General features: G+C 42.8%; 1 protein-coding gene across 1 annotated transcript in view; it reads right to left on the reverse strand.

Annotated features, from left to right (window-relative positions):
* LOC132569101 (prostaglandin F2 receptor negative regulator-like) overlaps positions 1-19,497 on the reverse strand; it is a 183,026-nt gene that overhangs the window by 81,525 nt on the left and 82,004 nt on the right. The gene's annotated exons all lie outside the window — the stretch shown is intronic.

A 19,497-nucleotide genomic window follows, 5' to 3' on the forward strand; every position in this document is an offset into this window, starting at 1 on the left:
CTCATCTCAGAGTCCAGAATTCTCCTTTGCATTCCACTTTACGGACAGTGAATAGGTTTCTTGTCAGAAATGAAAGGCAGAGATATGGACAATGCCTAATCTCACCATACTCACCAAAGAAGAACACCAGGCCATCTTTGTGTCTCAGCCACATTCTCAAAGCACAAAACTCTTACTTCAGGCTTGCTCTTCCAATGATACAACTGAAACTCCTATAATTGTTTGCCAAAACCTCTCCACTGATCAGACCAAAGAGGGAGAAAAAGTTCTCCCTTTCCACTCCCTGTACTCTGTGCATAATTTAATAAACCTTTATCATGTTCCCCTTCAGTCATCTATTTTCTAAACTGAAAAGACCCTGATTCTTCAGCCTGTCCTCATAGGAAAGGTTCTCCAACCCATTGCCTTGGTTACCCTCTTCTGTACTTTTTCCAGCTCTGCAGTATCTTTTAAAATACACGATCACCAGAACTGTGCACAGTATTCCAAATAAGAGTGCACCATAGATCTATGTAAGGGAATTATAATACTGGCTGTTTTATTTTCAGTCCCTTCCCTAATAATTCTTCCCAGTTTTACAGTTTGCCTTTTTCACTATTGTGGCACACTGAGTTGTCCGCTGCAATTTATTGAGCTGTCCACTACAATTCCATGGTCTTTTTTCCTCTCAGTCCCAGCAGCATATTCTTAAAATTCTTAAAATTTGCAATTTTGTTTCAATACCTACATTGAACTTCATTTGCTACAGTACTTCCTATTTACCTAATTTGTGGAGATCCTACAGTAGTTCTTTATAATCTACCTTGATTTTTACCATCCGGGATACTTGTGTATTGTTTACCAACTTGGCTACTACTCTGCTCATTCCCAAATCATTCATGAACAAATTAAATAGCACTAGTCCCAATACCCATCCTTGTGGGACCCCACTGCTCGCTTCCCTCCTTTGCAAGAACTCTGTTTTTTTCCTGTTCCCTGCCATTTAACTAGCTTTTAACCCATATGAGGACCCATCTTTTTATCCCATGACTGTTAAGCTTACTCAGGAGTCTTTGGTAAAGTATCTTGCCAAAATACTTTTGGAAGTTCAAGAACTGCAAGAGGCTGGTGACCCAGGCTTCCCATCACCAGACTTCTCTTCTGGGTGACGTGATTACATCAGGGATATCACGCAACAATGTCTCTGTTTGGGGGTAAGGTTTCCAGCTGGCTGGTGGTGGGCTGAAGCCCCCAAAACCGGGGGATCCCTGATCCAGACCTGGGGTCTAGCAACCCTAACATCCAGAGGCAATAAACTTCAGAATAACAGTGCCAGGAGGCAATATCAGGGGAAGGCCTCAGCTTCTATGCCCTGTTGTTGGCCATCTAGAGGAACTGGTTGGCCACTGTGTGAGAAAGGATGCTGGACTAGATGGATCACTGGTTTGATCCAGCAGGGTTCTTATGTTCTAAATTCTTACTCTGAATTTCCAAGCTCTTTCTTCCTCTCTGCATCCCAGATATCCTACACTGGCAGAAACAAAAGCAAAAATTCAGGCAGCCCTGCAAAACAGTCTTTGCACACATCTCTTCTTCACATAATAAACTAGTGGAATTCTCTGCTGCTGCAAGGGGAGATGATGGCCAGAAGCTTAGGGCATAGACAAAAAGATAGATATCTGACATCAAAACATGTGTCCCTTCACAACACCATTTGGGGGGGAGAGGGCTGCAGCTCTAGGAAGGGGTCATTTGTTCCATTGTAGGAGACATTTTTAATGGGAAAATGTGATAGTAGGAAAGTCTGCACTCTCCACCTGTGGTTCCTAATTCAAATCAGTCCCCTGGTGGCTGCTGTCACTGGAAATGTAAAGAAAGGGGAGATCCACTGATGGATCTCGATTGGTTGAACTCTTGTTTGGCTTTAAAATATTTCTTAGGTTTGTTTGTTTCACAATGCAAGACAGCTTCTCTCCCTGCCTTTCCTTCCATTTTAAAGAGAACACATACATTAACATCTTTAACAAGGAAAAAAAGATCAGTCTTGGGGCTACAGCACCACTCACTGAGGAAGCCTTCTAATTCAGATGGGCGGGCAGGCTATTTTTAGGGTGGGCATTTGCCCAATCTGGTGCTCCCTGTGGTAAAGGTTTGCATAGTCCTTGATGGTTCTTCCAATGGGCTGTAAAAGTCTTATTTGATAGCTGCCTTCTCTCCAAACTGGAAGAAGATCATTGTAAAGCACACCTGCACAAGTGCAAGTGCAGGAGGCACCAAAAGAGCACCATCACTGCTAGCTGTTGTCTGAGTGGTTGGCAAAGGATCTGATCTGATCCTGGATACTATATCAGTAATGGAAGGCTTCTCCACAGGATCAGACTGTAAGTACATACTGAATGTGAACTAGCACTGCCATCCAGAACAGGGACACTGGGCTGCTGTGATGCATGAACAATCAACATAGTCTGTGGAGCAAGGATATCTTAAAATAAGTGCCAAACATTGCTGAAAGCCAGAGGTAGTTTAGTGATACTGAGGCCCTGGGCAGGATGGGGATCCAGAATCACTGCCACCTCTCAACCAGCCCTCCTACCAGGGTAAAGAAAGAGGTGGCTCTCACCCTGCGTAAGGACAGCAGGAGCCACCACTCCTGCAGGAAGCCAGCTACCTAAATCCAGCCAGGGGAGGTATAAGTGGTGAGAAGAGTCTGCTTTTCTTCTCTCCCCACCCCTTAACTAGGAGGTGGCTGTTGAGAGTTGGGCAGCCATGCTCATTTCCCATTATCTTAGACCACCATCCCAAAAGTCTTCATTTCTAGCAATATAATGTAAATATTCAGAATGCCACCAACCAAAAAAGTCGGGGGGAACCATCACATATTTGCTGTGGTAGATGTAGGGCTGCCTATCCCCAGGTGGGAGCAGGGGATCCCCCAGTTCAGAGGCCCTCCCTCTGCTTCAGGGTTATCAGAAAGCAGGGGTGGGGATGTCTGCTGAGCACTCCATTATTCCCTATGGAGACCAATTCCCATAGGGTATAATGGAAAATTGATCCATGGGTATCTGGGGCTCTAAGGGGGCTGTTCTTTGAGGTAGACACCAAATTTTCAGCATAGCATCTGGTGCCTTTCAAAATAATCCCCAAATTTTAAAAAGATTGGGCTGGGGGTCCAATTCTATGAGCCCCAAAAGAAGGTACCACTGTCCTTCATTATTCCAAATGGAGGGAAGATATTTAAAAGACGTTGGTCGCTTTAAATGTGAAGGCCAGAACTCCCTTCAGAGTTCTATTGTGCTTGTCACACCCTTGCTCTTGGCTCAACCCCCAAAGTCTCCTGGCTCCACCCCCAAAGTCCCCAGATATTTTGTGAGACGAACCTGGCAACCCTAGGTAGATGCCTGAGATGGTAAAACACAAATTCAGCATGCCAAATGCACATGGTAAATCTTCTAAATGAACCAATATGTTGTGTACAAACAAAAATGTCTCCATAATGACTAGGTAGATGAGTCTGACAGATGTTTAATGTTTTAAGGGACAGTGCTGTTCTGGTAGCTGCATAAACAGAGCGGCACTTGGATGAAGCAGGCCCAGTTTACAGCTGCCAGCAAGCAAATAAATAAATAAAAGCATTAGTTGCTTTGCTTAGTTTTGTCTGCTGGCTGGCTGTGCAAGAGCTAGCCTTATTAACATGGATTCATCAGAGATGCTTTTAAATAATGCAGGAAGCATTTGTCTCCAGGGATGATCCTCAGCAAAAATTTACATTGCCTTTGTACTTCAAATATAGCTCTGACTTGATATATGAATTTTCACTGATAGTGACTTGGATATTACAAACACCAGAACTAGCATCTATTTGACTTTACCCTCAAACAACACTTTTTAAGCACTAGAAACACTGTATTTTGCATATTTAAATCATTTACATTGCTACAGTTTTTAATTAGCACCTTGCCGCCAGCTTTGAGCCTAGCCTCCCGCCCTTTTTTAGAGTATGAAACTATGCACTCTTTTATACAGTCCAACCTCACAAGATGACAGAGTCACATGGCACCATAAAGGCTAACACATTTCTTGAGGCAAAGTTTTCAGGAGTTGCAGCATGCCTTGTCTGATGTATGAAATATTATATTCAGCTGGCAGATACAGATATGAATATATATCCAAAGCTACTAACAGAAGAAGGCGGGGTGAGAGCTATTACAAAGAGAGATTAGAAGGCCCAGTTTCCCTGGATGCAAGTTTGTTAGATAACATTGCCAAGCACAAATGAAAAACAGAAGCAGTCAAAAAAGCGTAAATGTTCCACTCAAATAGGATGCAAACAACTCCCAACTCTGGATGACGATGCTGCCCCCCTCTTCTCCCATGGCTTGGGCTTCCTGCTGGATCCCTCTTGCCATATACAAGGTGGGGCTGAGTAGGCCAGCTTTCTGCCAGCTGCCAGGGCTTTTTTTGCAGAAAAAGCCTACCAGGAACTTATTTGCATATTAGACCACACCCCTTGATGCCAAGCCAGCTGGAACTGCATTCCTGTGCATTCCTGCTCAAAACCCCCCCTGAGTGGCACACACCCAAGGCTCCCTCCGACTCCCAGCTAACCACAAGGCTTGCAAACCGACCCATAAGGGAGAGGGCTTTGAGAATGGGGGGTGGTATCACTTGGTGGTAGGGTTACCAGGTCTGTGTTGGAAAATACCTGGAGGCTTCAGGGGTGGATCCAAAACAGGGTGGAGTTTGGGGAGGTGATGGGCCTCAACATGGTACAATGTCATAGAGGCCAGTCTCCAAAGTAGCTATTTTCTCCAGGGAAGCTGATTTCTGTCAGCTGGAGAACAGTTGTAAAAGTGTGAGATCTCCAGACCCCACCTGGAGGCTGGCAACCCTACTCGGTGGTCCTCCTGGATGTTACAGCAGAGATGGAAAGAATCAGCATCTATTGTAGTTAGAGTGTCAGACTAGGAAAAGATCTGAGAGACCAAGGTTCAAATTCCCATTCTGACATGGAAGTTCTTGGGGTTACCTTAGGCTTGTTATTCTCTATCAACCTACCCCTCACTGGGTTGTGAGGAGAAAATGGAGGGGGAGGGGTGTGATGTTGCAAGTCACTTCAAGTACCTATTGGGAAGACAGGCAGGATAAACATTTTTTTTTAAATGCCATTGGGATCCATTAACAGACACAACTTGCATCCTCAGGCCGAGTAACTGTTGGCGGATTACTTTTTAACTGTCCTGTTGAAAAGTATTTCCTCCAAGGCCTTGACCTTGCTTGTGTTCCAAAGAACACTAAAGCTTCTCATTCGTTCAGAAATCCCGAGGAGAATAGTTTGTTCTCTAAGGTGGGAGATATTTACAAATAAACTGCTGGAACTCCAATGAGAGGGCATTGTGAATTGGAGCCAAGAGGATAAATTACAAAACGTGGAGGTCTCAGGATTAATTACAACAGACTACAAACCCAGATTCTCCAAAAATAACCATCTTCTGGAAAACTATCCCTAAATCTACACATATGGGAACCTGTGCTTCCTGTTTAATGGATTCTGCATGGGCAATTTTGTATAACAGCAAATGAAAACAAAGGCTGTAAAAGGCAATGGAAGCAGGGCCAGATTAACAATTAGGTTGAGTAGGCATTGGTTTATGGGCCCCCATGCCTTTAGGAACCCTGGGCCAGCTTTTCCCCAGTTTTTCCCCTGCTTGCAGCCCTTGGAGCCTGCACACACAGCCAGCAACAGAGCCTCTCTTTGCCCAGTTTGCCTTGTGAGGCTGCTGCTAGCATTGCCATCAAGATTGGCTCTCTCTGCCTCTCCCCTGCAGCTTTGTCAATGAGGCTTTTGAGAAGGTACCTGCAGGCTGCAGCAGGGGCAACAGGTGGCAGGGCACGCACTCCAATTCTGGGATAATTTGCAATGGGGCCCCGGAGATTTTGACTGCCTAGGGGCCTCCACAGGGTTTAATCCAACATTGAATGGAAGTGGCCTCTTTGAATGTGAAGAGCCCCCCCCCCCCCCGATACATAAGGGCAGTGGGATAAGGACCTCTAACATGAATAAGGGGCTGATCTAAGCAGGAGTGGCAGAGCATCTCCCCCCCTTCCCCACCATGCCTCTCTGAGGCCTTTCCTAGTGGTTTCAGCAGTCTGGAAAATTCCACTAGGGTGGCTGCTCAGGTTTTCCAGCATTTTTTCAGCTCTTGTTCAGCAGATTGGATGATGCAGGCCTTTAGTTCACCCTGGGCCTTTCCCAACCCCATGTGTATGCAACTGGGAATCATGTTGGCATTTCTATGGCTAGGAGTACCTGACCAAGTGATGGGTGGCTGATCTCAACCATAGGGATGCTAGCACTTTTAGGATGCTAGTTAGCATCAGGAGCATTTGAAAGCTAGTTAAAATATATGTTCCCCTTATCCCTTACCACCTGTGTCAGGTTTCAGGGGTGGAGGAGCTCTTTCCAACCATAGGAATTATGGCAAAAAGCTAGGCTTCCCAATCCGCAGGTCCCAGCGGGGGGGGGGGCGCTATTTTTTGAGATAGAGGCACCATATTTTCAGTATAGCATCCAGTGCCTCTCCCAAAAATACCCCCCCCCCCAAGTTTCAAAAAGATTTGACCAGGGTGTCCAATTCTATGAGCCTCTATCTTTCATTATCTCCTATGGAAGGAAGGCATTTTCAAATGTGTGCTGTCCCTTTAAATGTGATGGCCAGAACTCCCTTGGAGTCCAATTATGTTTGTCACACCCTTGCTCCTGGCTTCACCCCCAAAGTCCCAAGATATTTCTTGAATTGGACTTGGCAACCCTACAAGAAGCTCTGATAAAGAGGAAGGGAAACAGTCAAGAAATTCTTCTAGGTCTTCCCACAGAATATTTCTGGAGGTTTTAAAAGTGTTTTTCCTCCTCTCTCAATTACTAATTGGATATGACAGCAAAACCTAGCTTATCTGCTTCAGCCAATTTTGATACTAGAGGTTTTATGAGATCATCCATACGGTCCTTAGTTTGTCCATTCACGTTGAAAGCTTCATAGAGTTCTTCCACAAATATTCCCAAGTTTCCATCTGCATTTCTTTATTTACATTAATTGCCCACTTAATCATTTGAGATTTCACTACTTCATCTTCCGTAGACCATTTTAAAAGTAATTTATATAATTTTGAAATTAATTTTTCATTGTCTCCAAGCAGAACTTTTTCCATTTCTGTTTGCTCTTTTCTTATTCCTTCAGTTTTAATGTCATTCTCCACCAAGCTCTTTATTTGTTGCATTTGAAACCAATCATATTTATTATTCAGCTCTTCAGCAGTTTTCAATTCTATTTTGCCACTTTGTATTTTTAATAGTTGATTATATGACAACCACTTTTCTTCATCTGTCTCAGCTGGGAACTTTTCTAAAATGTTATGAGGCATCATTTGAGCCTTTCAAATAATCAGAATCTAAACTTTCCTTCTCATAGACATCTTTCTTCTTGCAGAGATAACTTCCGCAAGGAGGATTTCTGAATCAGGGGCTTTATTGCCCAGGAAGTAACTGAATATTTCACAAGTTCTTGGTGCTTCTCAGAATGGATCCTTCCTTTGTGCCAAAGGTATTTTCCCCTTAATGTGTTAACTAAGAATTGGGACTACTGTTCTTTTGTCGTACTCCATCTCAAAGAGAGAGTCTGGCACAAATTCAAAATGCACAGGGCTCTGTGCATTTGCTTAAATAGGATGGTGCAAATTAGGCTAAAGGATTTTCCGTGTCTCATATCTCATGGTCTCTTGGTAAGATGGTCACAAAATCTGCCATTATCTTACAGATCAAGCTATGTATCCCAAAAACATATGAAGTGCAAGGCCTGAGACCTCCAAAGCATGTTAAGGCCCACTTCACCAGATCTGCAGCAACATCAGCCATCTGAAGAAATCTGTAGAGCTGCAACCTGGTCCACCTTTTATATCCGTGTGAGACACTATAGGTGGGAGCAGTTAAAATCTGCAGAAGTTTCACCTGGTAGAAGGGTGTGCAACATAGTAGTGGAACAGAATAAAAATAAAAACGAAGATCCCATCCACATTGTAGCTTGGGCAGATAATGGGTTTAGTTGACTTGCCCCAATGAAACATTGGAGTTTACCTGAAGGATTTTTCTCTTCAATGAGGTGAAGTCATCCACATCCCACCACAAAAAAAGAAAAGAAAACTAGTTGGACACAAAGTCTGTTATGGAGCTGGACTATACTAAGACTGGAGGGTCAGCCTCATTCGAATGAGGCTGACCCTCCAGTCTTAGCTCATAGTCCAGCTCCCCTAACAGATTAGTGTCCAACTCAGTTTTCACCCCACTGAAAGAGTTAATTATGCAGAAAGACAGAACTGAATAATTCTTAGGATTAGAGCACATTGAAAATATACATAACAAAGGAAAAAATGTATTACAAAATTAACAGAATAAAACTTTACTGACTTAAATCTTTGAGATTATTTCCCTCTATTAAAGTCAAATTAAAGCCAATTTCTCCCTTGGAGGCAGAACTATTTAAGATATTAAATAGCTTCCCACACTTTCTTCCCTTCAAACTTGCACTATCACTTGTAATGCTGAAATAGAATGAGGTAAATATAATATTATATCATTTAATAAAATGAATAAACAATATACTCAACACAGCACACTCCAATGTTCAGAAAAACTGAGGGCCAAGCAACATGCATGACAGATCAAGGCTGTGGCACTGTGGAAATAGGAAACTTAGAAACCAGAAATATCCCCTCTCCCAAGTTGATTTAAGGTGCAAAAATAACTGGCACAATATGGAAGGTATAATTTGTTGTCTGTTTAAAATATAGCTCTAGATCTAAGGTATTGTGCATTTACTGCATGCATTACAATGGAACACTCTGTTTCCCTTCTGATATTTGTGTGTGTTGGTTTAGTCTCTTTGGGTGGATTCCTTGCCATATGGAGAGCAGTTGTAATTCTGAGTGATCTCCAGCCCTTACCTGGAGATTGACAACAATGGTTCCCTAGGAGGAAATGTCTGGTTTGGAGGGTGGTGTCTATGACATTGTATCTGTTTGAGGTCCCACCCTCCTCAAACACCACACTCTCAAGGCTCCATCTCTCAAATCTCCACCCCTGCACTAGAACATGCACCAATTCTAATCATACCGCATATTGTACAATGGCTAAGTCACCCTGGCTGTCATGGGGTGGCGCGGGGGGGGGGCTGCTGCTCAACAGGTGCAAGCATCCAGGCCTAGTTACAGTGGTGGCAGCTCCCTGGTTATTTCTGCAGCCTTCAGATGCTGTGTGTGCTGTGAGGCTCTCTGTGTGGGCTGCTGATGGGGCAGCAGCAGTCTGTTGCTGGCTATACCTTTAGTGAGGTTGGTTGACAGAAAGGACACAGAGGAGAGTTGGAGATGTGTCTGTTTTTGAGGTAAGACTGTTTGGGTGGTTCGTTCAACATTCCCAGGCTTGCAGTAGGTGCGGGCAGTGGAGTCCAGGGGCAATGGGAAGTCAGAGATGCTGACTGAGCTATGGTGGGCCAATGGTTTATGGAGTGCATGGAATGTGCCCCTAAGCCAATGGGAGAGCTCCATCTGACCACCACCATTAGTGAAATATATATATATATATATATATATATATATATATATATATATGATAATAAAAGGGCAAAACACACATACAAGCACAGAAAGAAAAACCACATAAACTAGCTAAGAGGAAATCAGGGAAGGGGGGGGGGAGAGATTTTGGAAAGGTGATATTTACCAATCTAAACTATCAAGGTCCATAAAAAGCAGCTGCTAAATAGCCAGTGTTTCAAGAAGCAAAGAGAGAAAACCCACACATAAGTGTGTGAGGTTTGACACGGAACACAGAAAGAGAGAGACTGCTGGCTGTGTACCCCAGATATACGGCAAAATGCTACCTAAGGGCAGGCTGATGTGCTTGTCTCACAAATGATACCTTGATGGGCTTTTGGGAGCATAGACAATGATCTGGGAGAAATTTTATGGTTTTTTGTGAGATGGACTATAGATGCAGAATGTTCCTTGATGACCCTTGACTACAGGATGGGAGAAACTATCAGGTTGTATGAATAATATCAGATATTGCATAATTAGGGTAGATGGATGAGGGGGGAACATGACAGGGTGTGAACGAGGTCAATCCAAGGTGAGATAATGCTTTCTTGGGAGACCTATCATTTTAAATTATGTATTTAGGGTGGGGAGGAGGGATGTCAGCCTTTATGATCCATCTACCAAAGTACTTTCACAGGCTTGTCTCTGGCCAGTCTCCATTTTGTTTGTATCAGATCCATTTTGGTTTCACTCAAAGGTAATGCCCTGCTCATATGATTTTGGGGTGATAACTAAAGAAAGATATTTTTCTTTCTCTAAGCACTAAACTGTCCCTCTGCAGGAAGAGGTGTCTGACATCTAGGGGTGGGGGATTAAATTATTATTGGCCCCCCACCCCCATTTTCTGTTTTGGACACAGGTGTTGTGCTTGGGTGTGGATCTGCTCCTTTGGTTTTTGGAATGAAACTGCAGTAATAGGGTATTATCACCTCTTCACCTCTGGCATTACTTTCTCGAAGGCAGAGTTCCTTAACTGTTAATAGTTGCTTAACCACTCTGATCATTCTTTTATGAGATGGAACTTGCTCTTAACTCTTTCTGCTAGCACAGCGGAGGCTTGATTAATGAATGTATTAAGTGAGGCACTTTATAAATCTAGCGTATCATGATGATCTTAGTCTTTGGAACTGATTTCTCAGGGTTGTTAATTAGCTATCTCCTGAGACACCTTCAGAATTGTGAAGGAATTTCACGCAGGGCACCATTGTGTGGCAGCAAGATGACTGGGGAGGCAAATCAATCCTGACAAGACATTGATCAAAGCAAAACACTTCTCTAAGGAGATGAGCAAAGTGGTGGGTGTTGTAGCAGCCCATGTTTAAGCTAAAAAAGATTCATTTGTCTTTTCTCTGTATCTTAGTTGACATTTGAATTCAGGGTGAGGACTGCCAGAAAGCTAATTACAGCTCCTGGTTTTCTGCCGCTGGAAAATAGACATAATGCCACAACATGTTCCATGCCTCCGTTTGCTCAAGCAACTCTACCAGAAATGGTGTGCGATGGTGCCATGGAAGTAGCTTCCATTGACTATTTCTGTAAGTACAAGAAAGCGGCAATCATTCACAGGCACAATCCAGCCCTAGGGGAATATTCAGTAGTTTATCTTAGCCATTGAACCTGTCACAAAATATGATGAATGCTACTGCAGAGTGGATACCTCTACTTCTGTTGCTACTCTGCTTACAAACTGTGTGCAGTCATTTCCCTAATCCTACAAAAGAAGAGCCAATTTGATATAGTGGTTAGTGTTAGACTGGTATCCTGGAGTTCTTACTCAGCCGTAAAGCTTGCACCTGTCGCACACACTCAGCCCAACCTACCTCAGGGGGGTTGCTGTGAGGATACAAGAGGAAAGAGAGAAGCATATATACCAGTTCTTTGAAGAAACAGCAAGATAAAACTATAACAGATGTATAGAAAAAGGGGGAGAGTAAACAAAATAGGTAGTAGCAATAGTCCAATCAATTTTCAATTGGTGTCACAGCCAAATAATCTAGATAGCTTTATGGGAAATTGTTTTTGCTGAAAACATGGTTTAATTAGAAACAGCAACCTAGACAGCCATGTTGGAATTTGGCGATTTTGCAAACATAATAGCTAAAAGCTAGCCCTTACACAATATAACATGGAATGCAGTTTTGTGAAGGCCTGCAGATGGATACTTGGTATTTTGAAATAATTAGTTTAACAGAAATTACCAAGTAACAATGCATAATAATTAAGAGATGTTGCACTTAAACTTCAGGCATCCCATATATTTTCAGGAAGTTACTTCAGTGCTACTTCAAGAAGTACTAAACAGCACACAGAATTTCAGCTTCCAACTGTAACTATATAGGTCGATTTCCAGTATATTAATGTGTTTATTAGCCCAATTTTTCAAGCCTATTTGTCTGAGATTATAATGAGCAGCACCAATCATAAACAAGTGATTCCCCCCTGCAGGGAACTGGTACCACTGAAATAGAAGTAATTTCAAAATAAACTATGATGCACCCGAATAATTCAAAAGCACACCACAAGATAAAGATAAACTGAGTGCTGTAAACAAAGAAGACCACTGAATAACCCAGAGAGGTTCACTGGAGGAGAGATAATTGAGCATGCTGACACAGATGCTGTGATTATGCAAATAACATGTGCTTATGAAGAAATGGCCTTGGAAGAGATCTGGATGATTATTCAGCAAGCCCTTAGGTACAGCCAGGAAATAGTGAGGGTGTGGGTAGCAGCACGTGTGCACATGCAGGGTTTTTTTCCTGCTTAAACTCCTGTCATCTCATTCCTTCAGATGATGGGAATGCCTCCTCAGCAGCCTCATTTGCTTGGAACAAAAGAACCCCCATTTTATCGAGGTTGATCCTGAGACCATGAGCCAAATCTGGACAAGACTAGGCAGAGGATAAAGTATCCCAAAAGTACAGAATAATTTTTTTAAAAATACAAAATGTTTAAAATAAAAGGAAATCAGAATTTATATGGCATTTTTAGATTTTAAAAAGCCTTTTAGAAGCAACTCATTTGCATATTAATAATAATAACAACAAATTTTAATTTATATCCCGCCCTCCCCGCCAAGGCAGGCTCAGGGTGGCTTATATTAGGCCACACACCCTGACATCATCATTGTTTCACACGGCTTTTGGGAGAAAAAGCCCAGCAGAGCCCAGCAGGAACTCATTTGCATATTAGGCCACACTCCCTAATGCCAAGCCAGCCAGAACTGCATTCCTGTGTGTTCCTGCTCAAAAAAAAAAGCCCTGGAAACAACAAAGAATTGGTTTCCCATATCAGCTATAACCACATTTTAAAGACTCATCATTGCATTTGTGTTCAAGTCATTCAAAATGGATGTCTGTCTGCTCAGAACAAAGGGTCAACCTCAAGTACTTTAGGATCAACCTTTTCCAGGAACTACTGAAAACACATTTTGAATCTTGCAGGCTCCTTCCATTGGGTGGGGTAAAAAGGACTTTCCCCATAAGAGAAAGACTTATATAGTTCCATTTCCATACCATCTTTGTTTCCCTCTGCTGCAATCCTAACCATGTCTAACCATGCTTTATTTCAGACTGCTGTAATTCTAGTCCCTATTATATGTCTTATTAGATGCCTCATTGCATTGACTTTACATCTGCCCTGAGTCTCAGAGAAAAGCAGAGTATAAATAAATAAGTGGAAGGTATGCAAAATACGTCTTGAAACTTTATGCAAACAGCAGTGCAATCCTATATTGCATAGGATTGCACTGTAAAGGTAATGAAATCTGGAATGTCAGAGGAATTAGTAGACCTTGACAATATATTGTTACAGTTATATAATGCCATAGACATCAAGTAATTAACAATTTTTAAGAGCCTGAAACAAGCCTCCCAATGACACAGAATTGTGTGTGTCAGAGAGAATACAAACTAAAGGCTGGATGATGGAAGGAGGTGATCACAAAGTCCTCACAAAGCTCTTGTGTGAATGAATTTGTCACAGCTTTGCCAGGGAAATGCAGAATCCTTCCATTTGGATACAGCTTTAATCAATGCAAAGTTAAATACTAGTTACCTTCTTATCCCTGCTCTATAAAATTTCACAGAACACTAAATTCTGGCTGCTTGCCAGCCCTCTCTTCCATTGTCCCACTCCAAATCCAGAAATACACCAGAAAATGAAGATTTATTAAGAACCTTTTGCTTTCAGTTCTGACATCAAAAGTTAACAATGAATTTAAGAAAGACACGAAAGGCATGGCTTCTCAGGATGATCTTGCTTATGTCCTTATCTCTAAATTGAGCTCACTGTTGAAATTATTTAAATCCTTTTTTTGAAAGAGAATCCAATCTAATCAAACTTCCTTGTGCTGTGGGAGGCTGATCAGCACTGCTAAGATTCTCTGTTGCATTTATGAACCTAATAATCTGCAGGTATGGAGATAGAAAGACACACAGAGGTCTTCCATCCTCATATGCTGTCTGCCTTGCGGTGAGGGGATAATAGAAAATCTAGAACGTTATTTCCTGGAGAGTGAATTTTATAGATGGAAGGGGATAAATGGATTTTCTCCATAACAGAAAATATCATTTCCCCCCTAATTCTTCCTCAAAGATAGCTTGTCTCATGGGACCCAAGGATAAGAGACATATCAGAATGATTTCCATCTTTGTTCATTTGCAAAATACTTGCAGGCAGAAAAAAGTGAACTGAGTGTAACACTTGGTGATGGAGCCTTCCTTCATAAACCAGCTGCATTCTCTTGTCTGATACTCAGGGGTCATTTTGTAGAAAAATAGGTGGTAGAGCTCATTAGCATATGCCCCCCCACCAGCCAAAAGCAACCCGATGCAAAAAAGGAGAGCCCTGGGTGAGCGAGGCCTGCTTGGGTTGGCTGGAGATTCAGCCAGCCCAAGCAGGCCTCGTTCACCTGGGGCTCTCCTTGGCTGCCCCCCCCCCCACAGTCAAAAGGTCAGCAAGCCACCTGCCACTCAAAATCACATAAGAAGTGAAAAAAGGATGGCATGGGCTTCTCTAGGGGTTAATAAGGGCTGCTGGGGGTGTGGCAAAGCCCCTGGTGGCTGGCTGACTGCTGGGTCTCCAAGTCCAGTGATTGTTATGCAGCTGCACCTACTATTCAATGGACAAGGTAGGTGGGGAGGAGGAGGGGGAACCCTCAGAAAGGTTCAGGAGCTGTGCTCCTGTGAGCTCCTGCTGAATTCAAGGCCTGCTGATACTATCCTGGTATTGGTTATATTACTCGTCTGATTCCTAAATAAAGTGCATCATTCAGTTAGATTATCATTTTTTAAAATCACAGTAATGTAATTATCAATATAGATCTGTGAGGTGCTTATTATAAACTATTTGGTGTAGTGGTTAAGTGTGCAGACTCTTATATGGGAGAATCGGGTTTGATCCCTCACTCCTCCACTTGCACTTGCTGAATTGGCCTTGGGTCAGCCATAGCTCTGGCAGAGGTTGTCCTTGAAAGGGCAGCTGCTGTGAGAGTCCTCTCAGCCCCACCCACCTCACAGGGTGTCTGTTGTGGGGGAGGAAGATAAAGGAGATTGTGATCCGCTCTGAGACTCTGAGATTCAGAGTGGAGGGTGGGATATAAATCCAATATCTTCTTCTAAATCTCAATGGTTAATAATATTTATTTTATTAACCTGTTATTTTATTTTTATTTATTTCATTGGATTTATAACCCAGTCTCCCAGAGCTGGCTCAGAGTGTGTAACACCAATTTGTAAGAACGTACAACAATTCTAAAACATTAGTATGTACAACAAATACACTAAAAATTAGAATTCTTGCAATAAATACAATAAGATCCATAAAATACATCCAATATACAGCTAAAAGATGGCGTTCCTATAGAGGGGCAATATATAACCATCTGATGAGGAGGAAAGTGGGAGGGGAGGAGAGAGAGGAGAAGGATCATAGATGAAACTCATGAGGAAGAAGCCTGTTACTGCCCTCAACCATAGGTCCAGCAGAACAACTTGTTTTATAGGCCCTGCAGAATTATAACAAGTCATGCAGGGCCCTGGTATGCCCCGGAAGAATGTTTCACCTGGCTCTGGTTGCGGACAGCCAGACACTCTTTGGGCCAGGGACCTCCAGCAGATTTTGATCACTTGAGTATAAGTAGTAGATTACTACTACTAAGGCTACCCGAGTTATATATTCAGGAACTTCTGATTTACGACCATGGAAAAACTGTAGTAGTAGTAGTAGTTGTTGTCATCGTAATAGTAGTAATACATTATCCCCCATAGTCTCTCAGCCTATTCAAAGCATTGTTGAGCTTTATATTCATTTCTACTTGCCTCTTCATTTTGCATGTCTCTGCAGAGCAGGGTTAGGAAGAGAGAGACGTTGTGGGTATACTGTGGTGGCTTAAATGACAGTTACTGGAGGACTGCCACTTCCTGCTACTGAGAACCACCAACTACCTAGGATGATCCAGCACTGCTCCTCAAAGGTGTCAGCAGGGCCGGCCTTAGATTGTCTGGCACCCTAGGCAAAGGCTAACTTCTGGTGCCCCCCCTTGCACTGATAACATCACTGAGTCAAATGGGAGGTGCCTAATTTGGTACCCCAAGAAGACCAGTGCCCTAGGCAATCACCTAGTTTGCCCAGTGGTAGGGCCAGCCCTGGGTGTCAGGGAGATGGCAACGAAGCAAACTTGCAATATTGGGATTACATCCCTGGACTACATTCAGGGTTATTATGATCTGGTCTCTGTCAGACTTATCATTTTACCCAGCTGTATGGATGTAATAGCTTTTCATGTCAAACCCCTCCCTCTCAGTTGGGAATGGGGCTGTGGCTCAGTGGTAGAGCATCACTTTTGCATGCTAAAGATTCCAAGTCCAATCCCTGGCATCTCCAGTTTAAAAAAAAAATGACCAAGTAGTTGCTGATGTGAATGACATCAAACTGAGACTCTGGAGGGCCTCTGCTGGTCAGAGGAGACAAGACTGACATAGATAGGCCAAGGATCTGACTCAGTTTAAAGTGGTTTCATGTGCTTTATAACTGGATAATATTGTACCATTTGTTTATTCCCTTTGTGCAGAAAATATTTTCAAGGAATTTTGCAAAATGTTGTAAAACTAAAATAAATAAATCACATTTCCTTTACACTAGAAGACTAGAGTTATAGAAAACACAATTCTCTGATTATACATGAGACAGGTGCGGGAACATGATAATGCCAAATCACTGCAAGATAAAGTGCTGGATTTCTCATTGTCTCTTATGAACAGCTGTCACTTTTATTATTCTAAGCAGACGCAGAGCCATAATGTCAAAAATAACCAGAAAACTCAGTCTGCAGAAACATGAACTGTTAACATAAGAGAAGGCATCTTGGATCAGGCCAATGGCCCATCCAATCCAAAACTCTGTCACACAGTGGCCAAAAAAACAGGTGCCATCAGGAGGTCCACCAGTGGGGCCAGGACACTAGAAGCCCTCCCACTGTTGCCCCGCCCCCCAGCACCAAGAATACAGAGCATCACTTGCCCCAGGCAGAGAGTTCCATCTGTACCTTGTGGCTAATAACCACTGATGGACCTCTGCTCCTTATGTTTATTTAGTGGTTTTTTATGTCTATGATCAGGATTAGCAAAAGGGCAATTATGTCCCCCACCTCTCTTCTTCTCCACTACAAAGTTACAAAACAACTGAGAATGATTGTTATTAAAAACATTCTCCATGGGATCTCTACAAATGCAAATACAGACTTTGTTTCATATTATACATCCTGGCCATGTGAATGTGTTGCAGCAGGTATCTCTGTCCATAGTTTCTTTCTGATTTAACTATCTAAGAGTGCGATGTATACACACTTATTTGGGAGCAGGACTTACTTCTGAATAGGCATACGTAGGATTATACTGTCATTTATCAAAGGAAATTTTGCTTTCCAAACCATACTAACCTAGTCATTAAGACCAAATATATTATGCAGAACCCTTCCAGCTACTCATATACCCTTGTGAAATACAAAAGGAAATTTTGAATGTCCTGACCAATTTCCCACTAGTGTTGCTCCACCCCGAGGCTTCTGTTCCCCCACCCACCCACCTCAAGTGATCAATTTCCCATCAGTTGCTCAGTGGGCACAACTTTCAGTTCCCTGCACCATTTTTAGATGCTGTCTTTTCAGGATTACATTGCTGTGTGGAGAATTGGAAGTTGCCACGGCTCAGAATGTACCCCGGCACAATTAGTGGGAAATCTATCACTTGCTCTGAGGAAAACAGAAGCCTGGGGGCGGAGCAACACTAGTGGGAAATTGGTCACTTGTTTCAGGTGCTGAATCAACGGCCAAAAATCAGCCTGTTCTGCATGACCATCAATCATATTTCAACTTCTCTGTACTTTTTAACTGAACATTTGGTCCAACAGGCCACAGGCCACATGAAGCCCAGTGCTTAGGCTATATACTCAAAAGTCAATGTCACTGAATTCAGTGGGACTTACTCACAAGTAAGTATGAAGCTTTGCCCTTTTAAGAGGGAATCTATGGGCTCATCTGCATGTAGCTGACATTGTGCTGGGAAAATACTGATCCTAGGACAAACTTATTCCTTTGGATATTTTGTAGGGATGTCAAACATGCAGATGCTGGGGTTTTTTTTTTGGGGGGGGGGTTGGTATTTGTTATTTTAATTATGGGGGAAGGGTTACTATATTTGTTTATCTTTTTAATGGGGAGTTTTTATTCTGTCCTCCTTTTTTCTTTTTTAGTTAAATGAATATATAAAAGCTCAACTTTTGAACTTCTTTTTTTACTGCTGTAAAACGAAGTGAAACTTTATGTTAAATTTACTGTATACTGTATTTGAAAGTTGAATTTCTTCAATGAAACTGTTTTAAAATTAAAAAAAAAACCATGCATCTCAGGGGCCAAATCAGGCCCCCAGAGGGCTCTTATCAGGCATGTGAGCAATTGGCTGTTGTTTCCTTCTCCCTCTCTCTTGCTTCCTTCTGCATCACAGCTTGCTTGCCAGGCTTGCTCAATCACACAGGAGCTACAGAGCAAAGCCTCTATTTTCTCCATTGGCTGAGGCTCCTCCCTTGGGGAGGAAGAGCAGAGGGAGAGCTTGCTTTGCCAGGCTCTCTCAATTGCACTGCTGAGCTACTGAGCCAAGCCTCCCTTCTATTGGCTGAGGCTCCTCCTCATTCCCTGGTGAACTTTGTCCAGTTCCCTGGATCACAAGGGAGAGATACAAAGAAAGCACCTTTAAGACCAAAAACTGCTACTGCTTTAAGTTTTTAAAAAATATTTTTGTGTTTGTCCGTGTGCTTTATAAAGTTTTTATCTTTGCTACCTGGCATTGAATTTTATGACACACATGGCCTGGCCCAACAAGATCTCATTTATGTCAGATCTGGCCATCATAACAAATGAGTTCGACACCTGATTTACAGTGCTTCCATGTTAATACATTTGTGGGTGACTAACACCACAATCCTAAAGGTATGTGTGCAAAAGACATGGGGAGCTGCCTGACCCCAAAGCTGGTGAAACTGGGAGTTATGCTGGTATTTTAAGGGCTGACACTGGTGCAGGGCATAAGCACTGCTGCGCTGTGCAGAGCCACTGTGGCTGAATGTGGTGGGGTGGTGATGCAAACTTGTGCACCAGTGTGGTTGAGTGCATTCCAAGGGTGTGGCTGCAAGTAGTTGGCTTCTAAAGTAGTTCTGGGGTGGGAACACCCTCCTAAAACCTGTGTAAAGTTACACCAACTAAAATGGCTCCCCCTGGAAGCAAACAGACATTCCCCCCTTCCCGGCTGGCACACTCATGGGAACCCAGGCAACTTGGGATACTGGCTAAGGTCTCGTCCAGACACATCCTTGACCCTG

This window comes from Heteronotia binoei, chromosome 3 (assembly GCF_032191835.1).
Source record: "Heteronotia binoei isolate CCM8104 ecotype False Entrance Well chromosome 3, APGP_CSIRO_Hbin_v1, whole genome shotgun sequence".
NCBI lineage: Eukaryota > Metazoa > Chordata > Lepidosauria > Squamata > Gekkonidae > Heteronotia > Heteronotia binoei.